This window comes from Balaenoptera acutorostrata, chromosome 18 (assembly GCF_949987535.1).
Source record: "Balaenoptera acutorostrata chromosome 18, mBalAcu1.1, whole genome shotgun sequence".
NCBI lineage: Eukaryota > Metazoa > Chordata > Mammalia > Artiodactyla > Balaenopteridae > Balaenoptera > Balaenoptera acutorostrata.
Genome location: NC_080081.1, coordinates 35,988,699 through 36,002,130, shown reverse-complemented (window position 1 = coordinate 36,002,130; position 13,432 = coordinate 35,988,699).

Genomic DNA, 13,432 nt, shown 5'->3' with positions numbered 1-13,432 from the left:
TCCAAAAATTTCTAATAAAATTTACTATGGACAGCAGCCCCATATGAGTATATTTGGTGGGAAGAGGGGTGAGGGAATCAAGAAGTAAAGATATCTTGGGGGGGTCTCGGCAAGATGATGGAAGAGTAAGATGCGGAGATCACCTTCCTCCCCACAGATACATCAGAAATACATCTACACGTGGAACTGCTCCTATAGAACACCTACTGAACGCTGGCAGAAGACGTCAGACCTCCCAAAAGGCAAGAAACTCCCCACGTACCTGGGTAGGGCAAAAGAAAAAAGAAATAACAGAGACAAAAGAATAGGGACAGGACCTGCACCAGCGGGAGGGAGCTGTGAAGGAGGAAAGGTTTCCACACACTAGGAAGCCCCTTTGAGGGCGGAGACTGCAGGTGGCAGAGGGGGAAGCTTCAGAGCTGCGGAGGAGAGCGCAGCCACAGGGGTGCGGAGGGCAAGGCAGAGAGATTCCCGCACAGAGGAGTGGTGCCGAGCAGCACTCACCAGCCTGAGAGGCTTGTCTGCTCACCCACCAGGGTGGGCGGGGGCTGGGACCTGAGGCTTGGGCTTCAGTCGGATCCCAGGAAGAGGACTGGGGCTGGCTGCGAGAACACAGCCTGAAGGGGTTAGCGCACCACAGCTAGCCGGGAGGGAGTCCGGGAAAAAGTCTGCAGCTGCCAAACAGGGAAGAGATATTTTCTTGCCTCTTTGTTTCCTGGTGCGTGAGGAGAGGGGATTCAGAGCACCGCCTAAACGAACTCCAGAGATGGGCACGAGCCACAGCTATCAGCACGGACCCCAAAGACGGGCATGAGATGCTAAGGCTACTGCTGCCACCACCAAGAAGCCTGTGTGCGAACACAGGTCACTCTCCACACCTCCCCTCCTGGGAGCCGCTGCAGCCCGCCATGGCCAGGCTCCTGTGATCCAGGGACAACTTCCCCGGGAGAACGCACGGCGCGCCTCAGGCTGCTGCAACGTCACGCTGGCCTCTGCCACCGCAGGCTCGCCCCGCATCCGTGCCCCTCCCTCCCCCCCGGCCTGAGTGAGGCAGAGCCCCCGAAGCAGCTGCTCCTTTAACCCCGTCCTGTGTGAGCGAAGAACAGACGCCCTCAGGCGACCTACACGCAGAGGCGGGTCCAAATCCAAAGCTGAACTCCAGGAGCTGTGCGAACAAAGAAGAGAAAGGGAAATTTCTCCCAGCAGCCTCAGAAGCAGCAGATTAAAGCTCCACAAACAACTTGATGTGCCTGCATCTGTTGACTACCTGGATAGACAATGAATCATCCCAAATTCAGGAGGTGGACTTTGGGAGCAGGATATATTATTTTTTCCCCTTTTCCTCTTTTTGTGAGTGTATATGAGTATGCTTCTGGGTGAGATTTTGTCTGTATAGCTTTGCTTTCACCATTTCGCCTAGGTTTAAGTCTGTCCAGTTTTTTGTTTTGTTTTTTCTTTTAAATTAAAAATTTTTTTCCGTAATAAATTTTTTCTTATTTTTTATTTGAAAAAATAAAAAAAAAAATTTCTTAATAAATTTTTTTCTTAATAATTTTTCTTATTTTTTATTTTAAAAAATAAAAAAATTTCTTAATTTTTTTCTTAATGATTTTCTTCTTATTTTTTATTTTAAAAAATTAAAATTTTTTCTTAATAAATTTTTTCTTAATTTTTTTCTTATTTTTTTATTATAATAGCTTTATTTTATTTTATCTTACTTTATTTTATTTTATTTTACCCTCTTTCTTTCTTTCTTTCTACTTTTTTTCCCTTTTATTCTGAGCCGTGTGGATGAAAGGCTCTTGGTGCTCCAGCCAGGCATCAGCGCTGTGCCTCTGATGTGGGAGAGCCAACTTCAGGACACTGGTCCACAAGAGACCTCCCAGCTCCACGTAATATCAAATGGCAAAAATCTCTCAGAGATCTCCATCTCAACACCAAGACCCAGCTTCAATCAATGACCAACAAGCTACAGTGCTGGACACCCTATGCCAAACAACTAGCAAGACAGGAGCACAGCCCCATCCATTAGCAGAGAGGCTGCCTAAAATCATAATAAGGCCACAGACACCCCAAAACACACCACCAGACGTGAACGTGCCCACCAGAAAGACAAGATCCAGCCTCATTCACCAGAACACAGGAACTAGTCCCCTCCACCAGGAAGCCTACACAACCTACTGAACCAACCTTAGCCAATGGGGACAGATACCAAAAACAATGAGAACTATGAACCTGCAGCCTGTGAAAAGGAGACCCCAAACACAGTAAGATAAGCAAAATGAGAAGACAGAAAAACACACAGCAGATGAAGGAGCAAGGTAAAAACACACCGATCTAACAAATGAAGAGGAAATAGGCAGTCTACCTGAAAAAGAATTCAAAATAATGATAGTAAAGATGATCCAAAGTCTTGGAAATAGAATAGACAAAATGCAAGAAACATTTAACAAGGGCATGGAAGAAATAAAGAGCAACCAAGCAATGATGAAAAACACAATAAATGAAATTTAAAATACTCTAGATAGGATCAATAGCAGAATAACTGAGGCATAAGGACAGATAAGTGACCTGGAAGATAAAATAGTGGAAATAACTACCACAGAGCAGAATAAAGAAAAAAGAATGAAAAGAACTGAGGACAGTCTCAGAGACCTCTGGGACAACATTAAACGCACCAACATTCGAATTATAGGGGTCCCAGAAGAAGAAGAGAAAAATAAAGGGACTGAGAAAATATTTGAAGAGATTATAGTTGAAAACTTCCCTAATATGGGAAAGGAAATAGTTAATCAAGTCTTGGAAGCACAGAGAGTCCCATACAGGATAAATCCAAGTAGAAACACGCCAAGATACATAATAATCAAACTATCCAAAATTAAATATAAAGAAAACATATTAAAAGCAGCAAGGGAAAAACAACAAATAACACACAAGGGAATCCCCATAAGGTTAACAGCTGATCTTTCAGCAGAAACTCTGCAAGCCAGAAGGGAGTTGCAGGATATACTTAAAGTGATGAAGGAGAAAACCTACAACCAAGATTACGCTACCCAGCAAGGATCTCATTCAGATTTGATGGAGAAATTAAAACCTTTACAGACAAGCAAAAGCTGAGAGAGTTCAGCACCACCAAACCAGCTTTACGACAAATGCTAAAGGAACTTCTCTAGGCAAGAAACACGAGAGAAGGAAATCACCTACAATAACAAACCCAAAACATTTAAGAAAATGGGAATAGGAACATACATATCGATAATTACCTTAAATGTGAATGGATTAAAGGCTCCCACCAAAAGACACAGACTGGCTTAATGGATACAAAAACAAAACCCGTATATATGCTGTCTACAAGAGAGCCACTTCAGACCTAGGGACACATACAGACTGAAAGTGAGGTGATGGAAAAAGATATTCCATGCAAATGGAAATCAAAAGAAAACTGGAGTAGCAATTCTCATATCAGAAAAAATAGACTTTAAAATAAAGACTATTACAAGAGACAAAGAAGGACACTATACAATGATCAAGGGATCGATCCAAGAAGAAGGTATAACAATTGTAAATATTTATGCACCCAACATAGGAGCACCTCAATACATAAGGCAAATGCTAAAAGCCAAAAAAGGGGAAATCGACAGCAACACAATCATAGTAGGAGACTTTAACACCCCACTTTCACCAATGGACAGATCATCCAAAATGAAAATAAATAAGGAAACACAAGCTTTAAATGATACATTAAACAAGATGGACTTAATTGATATTTATAGGACATTCCACCCAAAAACAACAGAATACACACTTTTCTCAAGTGCTCATGGAACACTCTCCAGGATAGATCATATCTTGGGTCACAAATCAAGCCTTGGTAAATTTAAGAAAATTGAAATTGTATCAAGTATCTTTTCCGACCACACGCTATGAGACTAGATATCAATTACAGGAAAAGATCTGTAAAAAATACAAACACATGGAGGCTACACAATACACTACTTAATAGCGAAGTGATCACGGAGGAAATCAAAGGGGAAATCAAAAAATACCTAGAAACAAATGACAATGGAGACACGACGACCCAAAACCCATGGGATGCAGCAAAAGCAGTTCTAAGAGGGAAGTTTATAGCAATACAAGCCTACCTCAAGAAACAGGAAACATCTCGAATAAACAACCTAACCTTGCACCTAAGGCAATTAGAGAAAGAAGAACACAAAACCCCAAAGATAGCAGAAGGAAAGGAATCATAAAGATCAGATCAGAAATAAATGAAAATAAATGAAGGAAACAATAGCAAAGATCAACAAAATTAAAAGCTGGTTCTTTGAGAAGATAAAAAGAAAATGATAAACCATTAGCCAGACTCATCAAGAAAAAAAGGGAGAAGACTCAAATCAATAGAATTAGAAATGAAAAAGGAGAAGTAACCACTGACACTGCAGAAATACAAACGATCGTGAGAGATTACTACAAGCAACTCTATGCCAATAAAATGGACAACCTGGAAGAAATGGACAAATTCTTAGAAATGCACAACCTGCCGAGACTGAACCAGGAAGAAATAGTATATGAACAGACCAATCACAAGCACTGAAATTGAAACTGTGATTAAAAATCTTCCAACAAACAAAAGCCCAGGACCAGATGGCTTCACAGTTGAATTCTATCAAACATTTACAGAGGAGCTAACCCTTATCCTTCTCAAAGTCTTCCAAAATATTGCAGAGGAAGGATCAATTCCCAACTCATTCTACAAGGCCACCATCACCCTGATACCAAAACCAGACAAAGGTGTCACAAAGAAAGAAAACTACAGGCCAATATCACTGATGAACATAGATGCAAAAATCCTCAACCAAATACTAGCAAACAGAATCCAACAGCACATTAAAAGGATCATACACCATGATCAAGTGGGGTTTATTCCAGGAATGCAAGGATTCTTCAATATATGCAAATCAATCAACGTGATACACCATATTAACAAACTGAAGGAGAAAAACCATATGATCATCTCCAGAGATGCAGAGAAGGCTTTTGACAAAATTCAACACTCATTTATGATAAAAGCCCTGCAGAAAGTAGGCATAGAGGGAACTTTCCTCAACATAATAAAGGCCATATGTGACAAACCCACAGCCAACATTGTCCTCAATGGTGAAAAACTGAAACCATTTCCACTAAGATCAGGAACAAGACAAAGTTGCCCACTCTCACTACTATTATTCCACATAGTTTTGGAAGTGTTAGCCACAGCAATCAGAGAAGAAAAAGAAATAAAAGGAATCCAAATTGGAAAAGAAGAAGTAAATCTGTCACTGTTTGCAGATGACATGATACTATACATAGAGAATCCTAAAGATGCTACCAGAAAACTACTAGAGCTAATCAATGAATCTGGTAAAGTAGCAGGATACAAAATTAATGCACAGAAATCTCTTGAATTTCTATACACTAATGGTGAAAAATCTGAAAGTAAAATTCAGAAAACACTCCCGTTTACCATTGCAACAAAAAGAATAAAATATCTAGGAATAAACCTACCTAAGGAGACAAAAGACCTGTATGCAGAAAATTATAAGACACTGATGAAAGAAAGTAAAGATGATACAAATAGATGGAGAGATATACCATGTTCTTGGATTGGAAGAATCAACATTGTGAAAATGACTGTACTACCCAAAGCAATCTACAGATTCAATGCAATCCCTATCAAACTGCCAATGGCATTTTTCACAGAACTAGAAACAAAAATTCACAATTTGTTTGGAAACACAAAAGACCCCGAATAGCCAAAGCCATCTTGAGAACGAAAAATGGAGCTGGGGGAATCAGGCTCCCTGACTTCAGACTATACTGCAAAGCTACAGTGAGCAAGACAGTATGGTACTGACACAAACACAGAAATATAGATCAATGGAACAGGATAGAAAGCCCAGAGATAAACCCATGCACATATGGTCACCTTATCTTTGATAAAGGAGGCAAGCATATACAGTGGAAAAAAACAGCCCCTTCAATAAGTGGTGCTGGGAAAATTGGACAGGTACATGTAAAAGTATGAAATTAGAACACTCCCTAACACCATACACAAAGCTAAACTCAAAATGGATTAAAGACCTAAATGTAAGGCCAGACACTATCAAACTCTTAGAGGAAATCATAGGCAGAACACTCTATTACATAAATCACAGCAAGATCCTTTCTGACCCAGCTCCTAGAAAAATGGAAATAAAAACAAAAATAAACAAATGGGACCTAATGAAACTTAAAAGCTTTTGCACAGCAAAGGAAACCATAAACAAGACCAAAAGACAACCCTCAGAATGGGAGAAAATATTTGCAAATGAAGCAACTGACAGAGGATTAATCTCCAAGATTTACAAGCAGCTCATGCAGCTCAATAACAAAAAAACAAACAACCCAATCCACAAATGGGCAGAATACCTAAATAGACATTTCTCCAAAGAAGATATACAGATTTCCAACAAACACATGAAAGGATGCTCAACATCATTAATCATTAGAGAAATGCAAATCAAAACTGCAATGAGATATCATGTCACACCGGTCAGAATGGCCATCATCAAAAAATCTAGAAATAATAAATGCTGGAGAGGGTGTGGAGAAAAGGGAACACTCTTGCACTGTTGGTGGGAATGTAATTGAATACAGCCACTATGGAGAACAGTATGGAGGTTCCTTAAAAATCTACAAATAGAACTACCATATGACCCAGCAATCCCACTACTGGGCATATACCCTGAGAAAACCAGAATTCAAAAAGAGTCATGTACCAAAATGTTCATAGCAGCTCTATTTACAATAGCCAGGACATGGAAGCAACATAAGTGTCCATCATCAGATGAATGGATAAAGAAGATGTGGCACATATATACGATGGAATATTACTCAGCCATAAAAGAAACGAAATGGAGTTATTTGTAGTGAGGTGGATGGAGTTAGAGTCTGTCATACAGAGTGAAGTAAGTCAGAAAGAGAAAAACAAATTCAGTATGCTAACACATATATATGGACTCTAAGGGGAAAAAAAAAAATGTCATGAAGAACCTAGTGGCAAGATGGGAATAAAGACACAGACCTACTAGAGAATGGACTTTAGGATATGGGGAGGGGAAAGGGTAAGATGTGACAAAGAGAGAGAGTGACATGGACATATATACACTACCAAACATAAAATAGATAGCTAGTGGGAAGCAACCTCATAGCCCAGGGATATCAGCTCTGTGCTTTGTGACCACCTAGAGGGGTGGGATAGGGAGGGTGGGAGGGAGGGAGATGCAAGAGGGAAGAGATATGGGAACATATGTATATGTATAACTGATTCACTTTGTTATAAAGCAGAAACTAACACACCATTGTAAAGCAATTATACTCCAATAAAGGTGTTTAAAAAAAAAAAAAGAAACAAGAAAAAAGATATCTCTAAGTCTGATGGCTTTGTAAAGTGTAATATTGACTAGGCTGAATTACATTTCCCAAATTTTATTTTCTTGTATGTTTCCAGTTAGGGAGGGCCACAAGGGAGATTCTTGAGGGAATTGGAGGGCACAAAGAAAGCAGCAGCTATTTTTCAGCTCATATACGATGTCACTGATCTGCTGACTCACATTGCTGCTATGAGGCAACAGCTCTGTCTGTACCTGCTTTACCTTCCGCAGGATCCTCCTTTGGCTCCTCTGACTCCTGGGCCACATATGAGTGTTCAGTTTTGTGATGAAGGATCCTGGGTTCTGCCAAACACCCTCATCACCAAATCAGGGGCAACAAGAACAGTAAAGGTGTCAGTTCATCCTATGGGAATCCAGCTTGCCCTTGAATGTTTCAACCAACCTTGATCTTCTCCACTTTACCTTTATCTTCCCTAAATGACTGCATGCCCTGTGGACTTCAAGCTCCAACATCAGATGTCGAAACAACAGACTTACAGAGACTGGTTACCCAGCTCCCATGATTCCATGATTGTATATGGTCACTTCCCTATAACAAATCTATCTATCTACCTATCTATCATCCATCTATCTATCTTTCTATGTACCTATATATCCATCTATCTACACACACACACACACAGATATAAGGGTCTGCTTCTCTGGTTGAATGTTGACTGATGCAATGACTAATATTTTTGGTCAATATCATGACAGAGATGAAAAACAAGCCATAGGATATAGAAAAGTTAATGAGAATTTAGTAGATGCGAAAAATCAGAGCCCACAGCACCTAGGAGAAAGTTTAGTCCACAGAAATCCACAGGGTGTTTTTAGGGTTGTAAGACAGTTTTGCCTAGATATTAGCAGGCTAAGTACCCAGACAGAAATATGAGTTATATTCCTCCCTGCAAAAGTTCTTTAAACTTTTCTCCTGCCTTTGCCTTGCTTGTTTAAAATCCTACTTCCACAGAACTTTTTAAAAGATCTCTTTTAAAATACAAGTCTGATGTCAATCACACGCATAAAATGATTCCCTTTTCCAATGGGATATAGTCCAAGCACTGTAATGTAACATTCCTCATTTGTTTAAGAAATAAACATTATTTCAACATCGTTTAGGGACCAGGAAATCTGCCAGGCTTTGAGGATAGCCAGACAAGTATTTTAATCTCTTGGATGTTGCCTTATTATTTTGAGGATTATATTCCTTCATAGAGAAAAAAAAAAACACAAAACTTAAAATTATGGTTTCATACTTGTCTTTTCCTATGAAATATTTTAATAATCATTGTCTTTCTCAAGAAAAAAATTCCTTTCTTCTGCTTTATTTCAAACATAGTTAAGGTAAACCTTTTTGTTATCTTAATATTTTTTAAAAGCCTCTTGTTATTCTATTATTTTCTGTCTTTCTAACGTTTCTTATTAATAAAAGTCAGCTTCTATTCTGATCCTTGGTTCTCTATGCTGTCATTTGTGGGTGTCTAAAATCTAAGGACAAATACAATTAAAAATAAGAGGCTTTACTTCTCCCTGTTGAAAATGGGAGAAGAGATTTTCTTTTTCTCAGAGTATTTATCTTAGAAAACATATAAGTAATCGTGTTTTCTCATCTCTTTGAAATGTATACAAATACTTTCAAAACTAGATTGGTTTTCCCTCAGCTGGCCTTTTGTTAGCTTTCTAAACCAGGAATTTCTCAAGAACCTGAGAGTACTCTCTTTGAAATGGAGAGATCAAGGGAGAGAGCACGGGGATCTCCCAGTGTCCATATGTGGAAAGAAACCTCATTAAGAGATGAGAAGTGGTTTTTGGTTCCTCCAGATAAAGTCAATTAGCCAGCATAGATCGTCACCCTAATTACCAGGTAAAGTTAGGATAAACCATGTGTGATAAATGATGCTGTCAGAGTCCTCTTACTTGAGGACTAGTTATAATTTATCTTGAAAACATGTATGTAATGGGTTGTATCTGCTTGGCTATCTAAAAGGGTGAGGATTCCTTCTGTTTTTGCACCCTTTTAGCAGATTGTCCATGATGTGCATCACATTCAGGTTTAATGCTGATTCAACAACAAACTGTTTTCTTTCTCTACCACCTTTGTGGAGAGATTTTCCAGACAAGAAGACTTTGTTTTTAATACTATTTCCCCACAAACTCATGAACTGCTTTCCTGGGGATATATTTATTCACTTTTTTGCTTAAGAATTGGAATTTTTCCTCTTAAAATGAAATTTTATACCTCACCTTAAATGATCTTTATAATGAGCTTAGGGCTATTTTTTTCCTGAAAATGTTAAAGTATCTTTTTCTAAAGTATATATATATATATATATATATATATATATATATATATATATATATATGCACACACATATATATATATGTTCATAATATTGTTCTTTTACTTTTAAGCAGAGTGAGATGTTTTGTTTGTGCCTTTAACCCTATATTAGATTTAGGGAAGCTTCTCTATTACTGTTTCATGTAGATGTTTTTGTTTTTGTTTTTAATTGAGGCATGACTGACATGTAAAAACCTGTACATATTTAATGTACACAACAAAATGAGTTTGGGCATAAACATACCCACCATTAAGTCCATAAACATGTTCATCACCTCCTATAGTTTCTTCACACACCCTTTATTATTATTGGGGTGTGTGTGTGTGGTAATGTAACAGGGAAGAGCTAAATTGGACTCCATGTTCGATCTGTTTCTTTGACTTTAATCTTTGCTTTTTGTTGCTTTTGTTATTATAATCATACATAATGGCCTGCCTCAGGGAACTCTGTCCCTCTGCCTGAAGGTTAAACTAAAGTGCCTCTGTTCAACTCACAGGGAGACACTCTGACCCTGTCCACCTGTGGATGACTGCAAGAAAGAAAAATTAACACATCCCCTCACCGAGGCTGGCCATTCCAGGGGATATTTGCAAAACGTATGGCCTTTTTTACTTTACTTCCTCATCTCCTCCCCCTCTCTGTGCTATAAAAGAAACTGGCATCCAAACCCCAAGATAATGGTTTTTCGGAGACACTAGTTAGCCATCTTCTCTGTCTGCCAGCTTTCCAAATAAAGTCGTCTTCCTTGCCTCAACACCTCGTCTCCGATTCACTGGCCTGCCGTGCAGCGAGCAGAGCGAGGTTGGACTCGGTAACAGTAGGAATACTTAACATAGTACCTACTCTTTTAGCACATTTTAAGTACACAATACAGTATTGTAGGCTATAGGCATTATGCTGTAGAGTGGATCTTCAGAATGTGTTCATCTTATATAACTGAAACTTTGTACACTTTGACCATCACCTCACCATTTTCCCCTTCCTGCAGCTCCTGGCAACCATGAACTCTGCTTCTATGAGTTTGACTATTTTAGATTAGTGGTAAAAATGAGATCATAGGATATATGTTTTTCTATGTATGAGAGTTCACATCGTAATATGTCAGGTCCATCCATGTTGTCACAAAGGGCAGAATTTCCTTATTTTTAAAACTCAGTAATGTTCCATGGTATGTATATATCATATTTTCTTTATTCTTCATCCATTGATGGACTTTTAAGGTTTTCTACGTTTTGGCTATTGTGAATAACTGCAGTGAACATGGGTGTACAGATAGCTCTTCGAGATCTTGATGTCAAATCATTTGGATAAATACTCAGATGTGGAATTTCTGGATCATATGGTAGTTCTGCTTTTTTTTTTTTTTTTTAGGAACCTCCATACTGTTTTCCATAGTGTCTATACCAATTTACATTTCCAGCAATAGCATACCGAAGTTGCCTTTTCTCCATATCCTTTCCATTTGCTTTTTTAAAAACAATAGCCATCTTCACAGGTGTTTGTATACGATATCTCACTGTTATTTTGATTTGCATTTTCCTGATGATTATTGATGTTTAGCACATTTTCATTTACTTGTTGGCTGCTTGTATGTTTCCTTTAGAAAAATGTCTATTCAGATCCTTTGTTCATTTTGGTGGGGGTTATTTGTATTTTTTTCTTAGTATTGAATTGTAATTTTTTTTTTATATTTTGGATATTAATCTTTTATCTGATATATGGTTTGCAAATGTTTTTTTTTCCCATTCTGCAGTTGTCTTTTCATTTTGTTGATAGTTCCCTTTGCTGTGCAGAAGCTCTTAGTTGGATATAACCTTACTTGTTTATTTTTGCTTTTGTTACCTGTGTTTTTGGTTTCATATCCAAAAATTCATGGCCAAGACTAATGTCAAGGAGATTTCCCCCTATGATTTCTTCTAGAAGTTTTATGATTTCATGTTTTACCTTTAAGTCCTTAACCAGTTTTGACTTGATTTTTGGTGTAAGATAAGGGTCTAGTTTTATTTTTTTTCATGTGGTTATACAGTTTTCCCAGCACTATTTATTGAAGAGTATATCCTTGTCCCATTTTGTATTCTTGGCACACTTGTGGAAGATTAGTTGGCCATATATGCCTGGGTTTATTTCTGGGGTCTCTATTTTCTTTCTTTGTTCTTAGGGTCTGTTTTTATACCAGTACAATACTGTATTGATTAATATAGCTTTGTAATATAATTTAAAATCAGGAAGTTGATGTCTCTAGATTTATTTTTTATGCTCAAGATTGCTTTGGCTATTCAGGTTCTTTTGTGTTTCCATATGAATTTTAGGAATTTATTTCTTTTAACTTCTGTGAAAAGTGACATTGGAATTGTGATAGGAGTCCACTGAATCTGTCAATCACTTTGGATGCTATGGATATTTTCACTATATTAATTATTCCAGTCCATGAACACAGGATATCTTTCCATTTATTTGTGTCTTCTTTAAGGGAAACGTCAGTCATTTGTATGTCTGGCCAAAAAAATCTTACCTCAGGGTGATAGCTTTTATGTTTGTGAGAAGTTGTTAGCTGGCTCAAACAAAAGCATAACTGTTGTATAGGGTTCAGGGAAATTCAGGTGTTGGATTAAAGAAAATATATGAAAATGGACTTTTAGGTTTCTTGTAAATCCAAAGAAGACACTTGAAGCTGATAATTAACAATATATTTACCAGTATTCATTGTTTTCTGTCAATCCTTTGGTTTTATAAATTCTCTGAGCTTAATTTTATAGAGTTATGGTAGGAAAGTATTTTAAAGCTGGGTTAGTTACATTTCAACATAAACACACAAACTGTCTAATTCTTGATAAAGAACAAAACAAAGAGGACTATTATGGTAAGCATAATTTATATTCAAAATTGAATAGCCAATTAACCAATTTATATATAGTCAGGTTAGAACATGTGTTAATGTGAGAAAATTTAAAGATTTAATTCTGATAGAAGACTATTAGCTTTGTTTTATTTTACTTTATGGACTGGAATCCAGGCAACCAATTCATAAATACACAACATTAATAAAAAATGTTAGTGTGTGAAGAAATGGCTAGAACTTCATAAGTCCATAGTCCATAATTAGTTACAAAAAAGAAAATATGTCAAATTATGAACCTTATTGCTAAACATTTGCTAATGTAAAATTTATCTTCCAAGTTGTGATGAACATATGAGAGGTATAGAATTAGAAAACATTGTTTTACAATTACATTAATTCCTAATTTTTTTTCCCAGAGTTTTTAAAGTTAATAAAGTTAGAACTCGTGGGCTGGATGATTTGAAGACAGACTTTAAAAAGTTGGGAATTTTACTGGAATTGGGCAAGATTTATCACATAATAGCTTTGGATGAGGAGGAAAGTTGTAAGGCAGGAATTTTGAAGCCAGTCTTGATGAGCTGGAACTTTATTAGTTTAGTTCTAATGAAGAAGCTGTGGTCTTGATAAGGAAGCAAGTTTGAATGTTTTATAAGTTATCTTACTGGAACAAGTGTTTCCTGAAGAAAAATAGTTATTTTTTGCTTGGTCTCATATATTGCAGGATTATATGCTTGATTTCAGTTCAAAGAAAAAAAGATAATTTAGAAAAAAGTATGTGAGAATATAAGATGTCAACA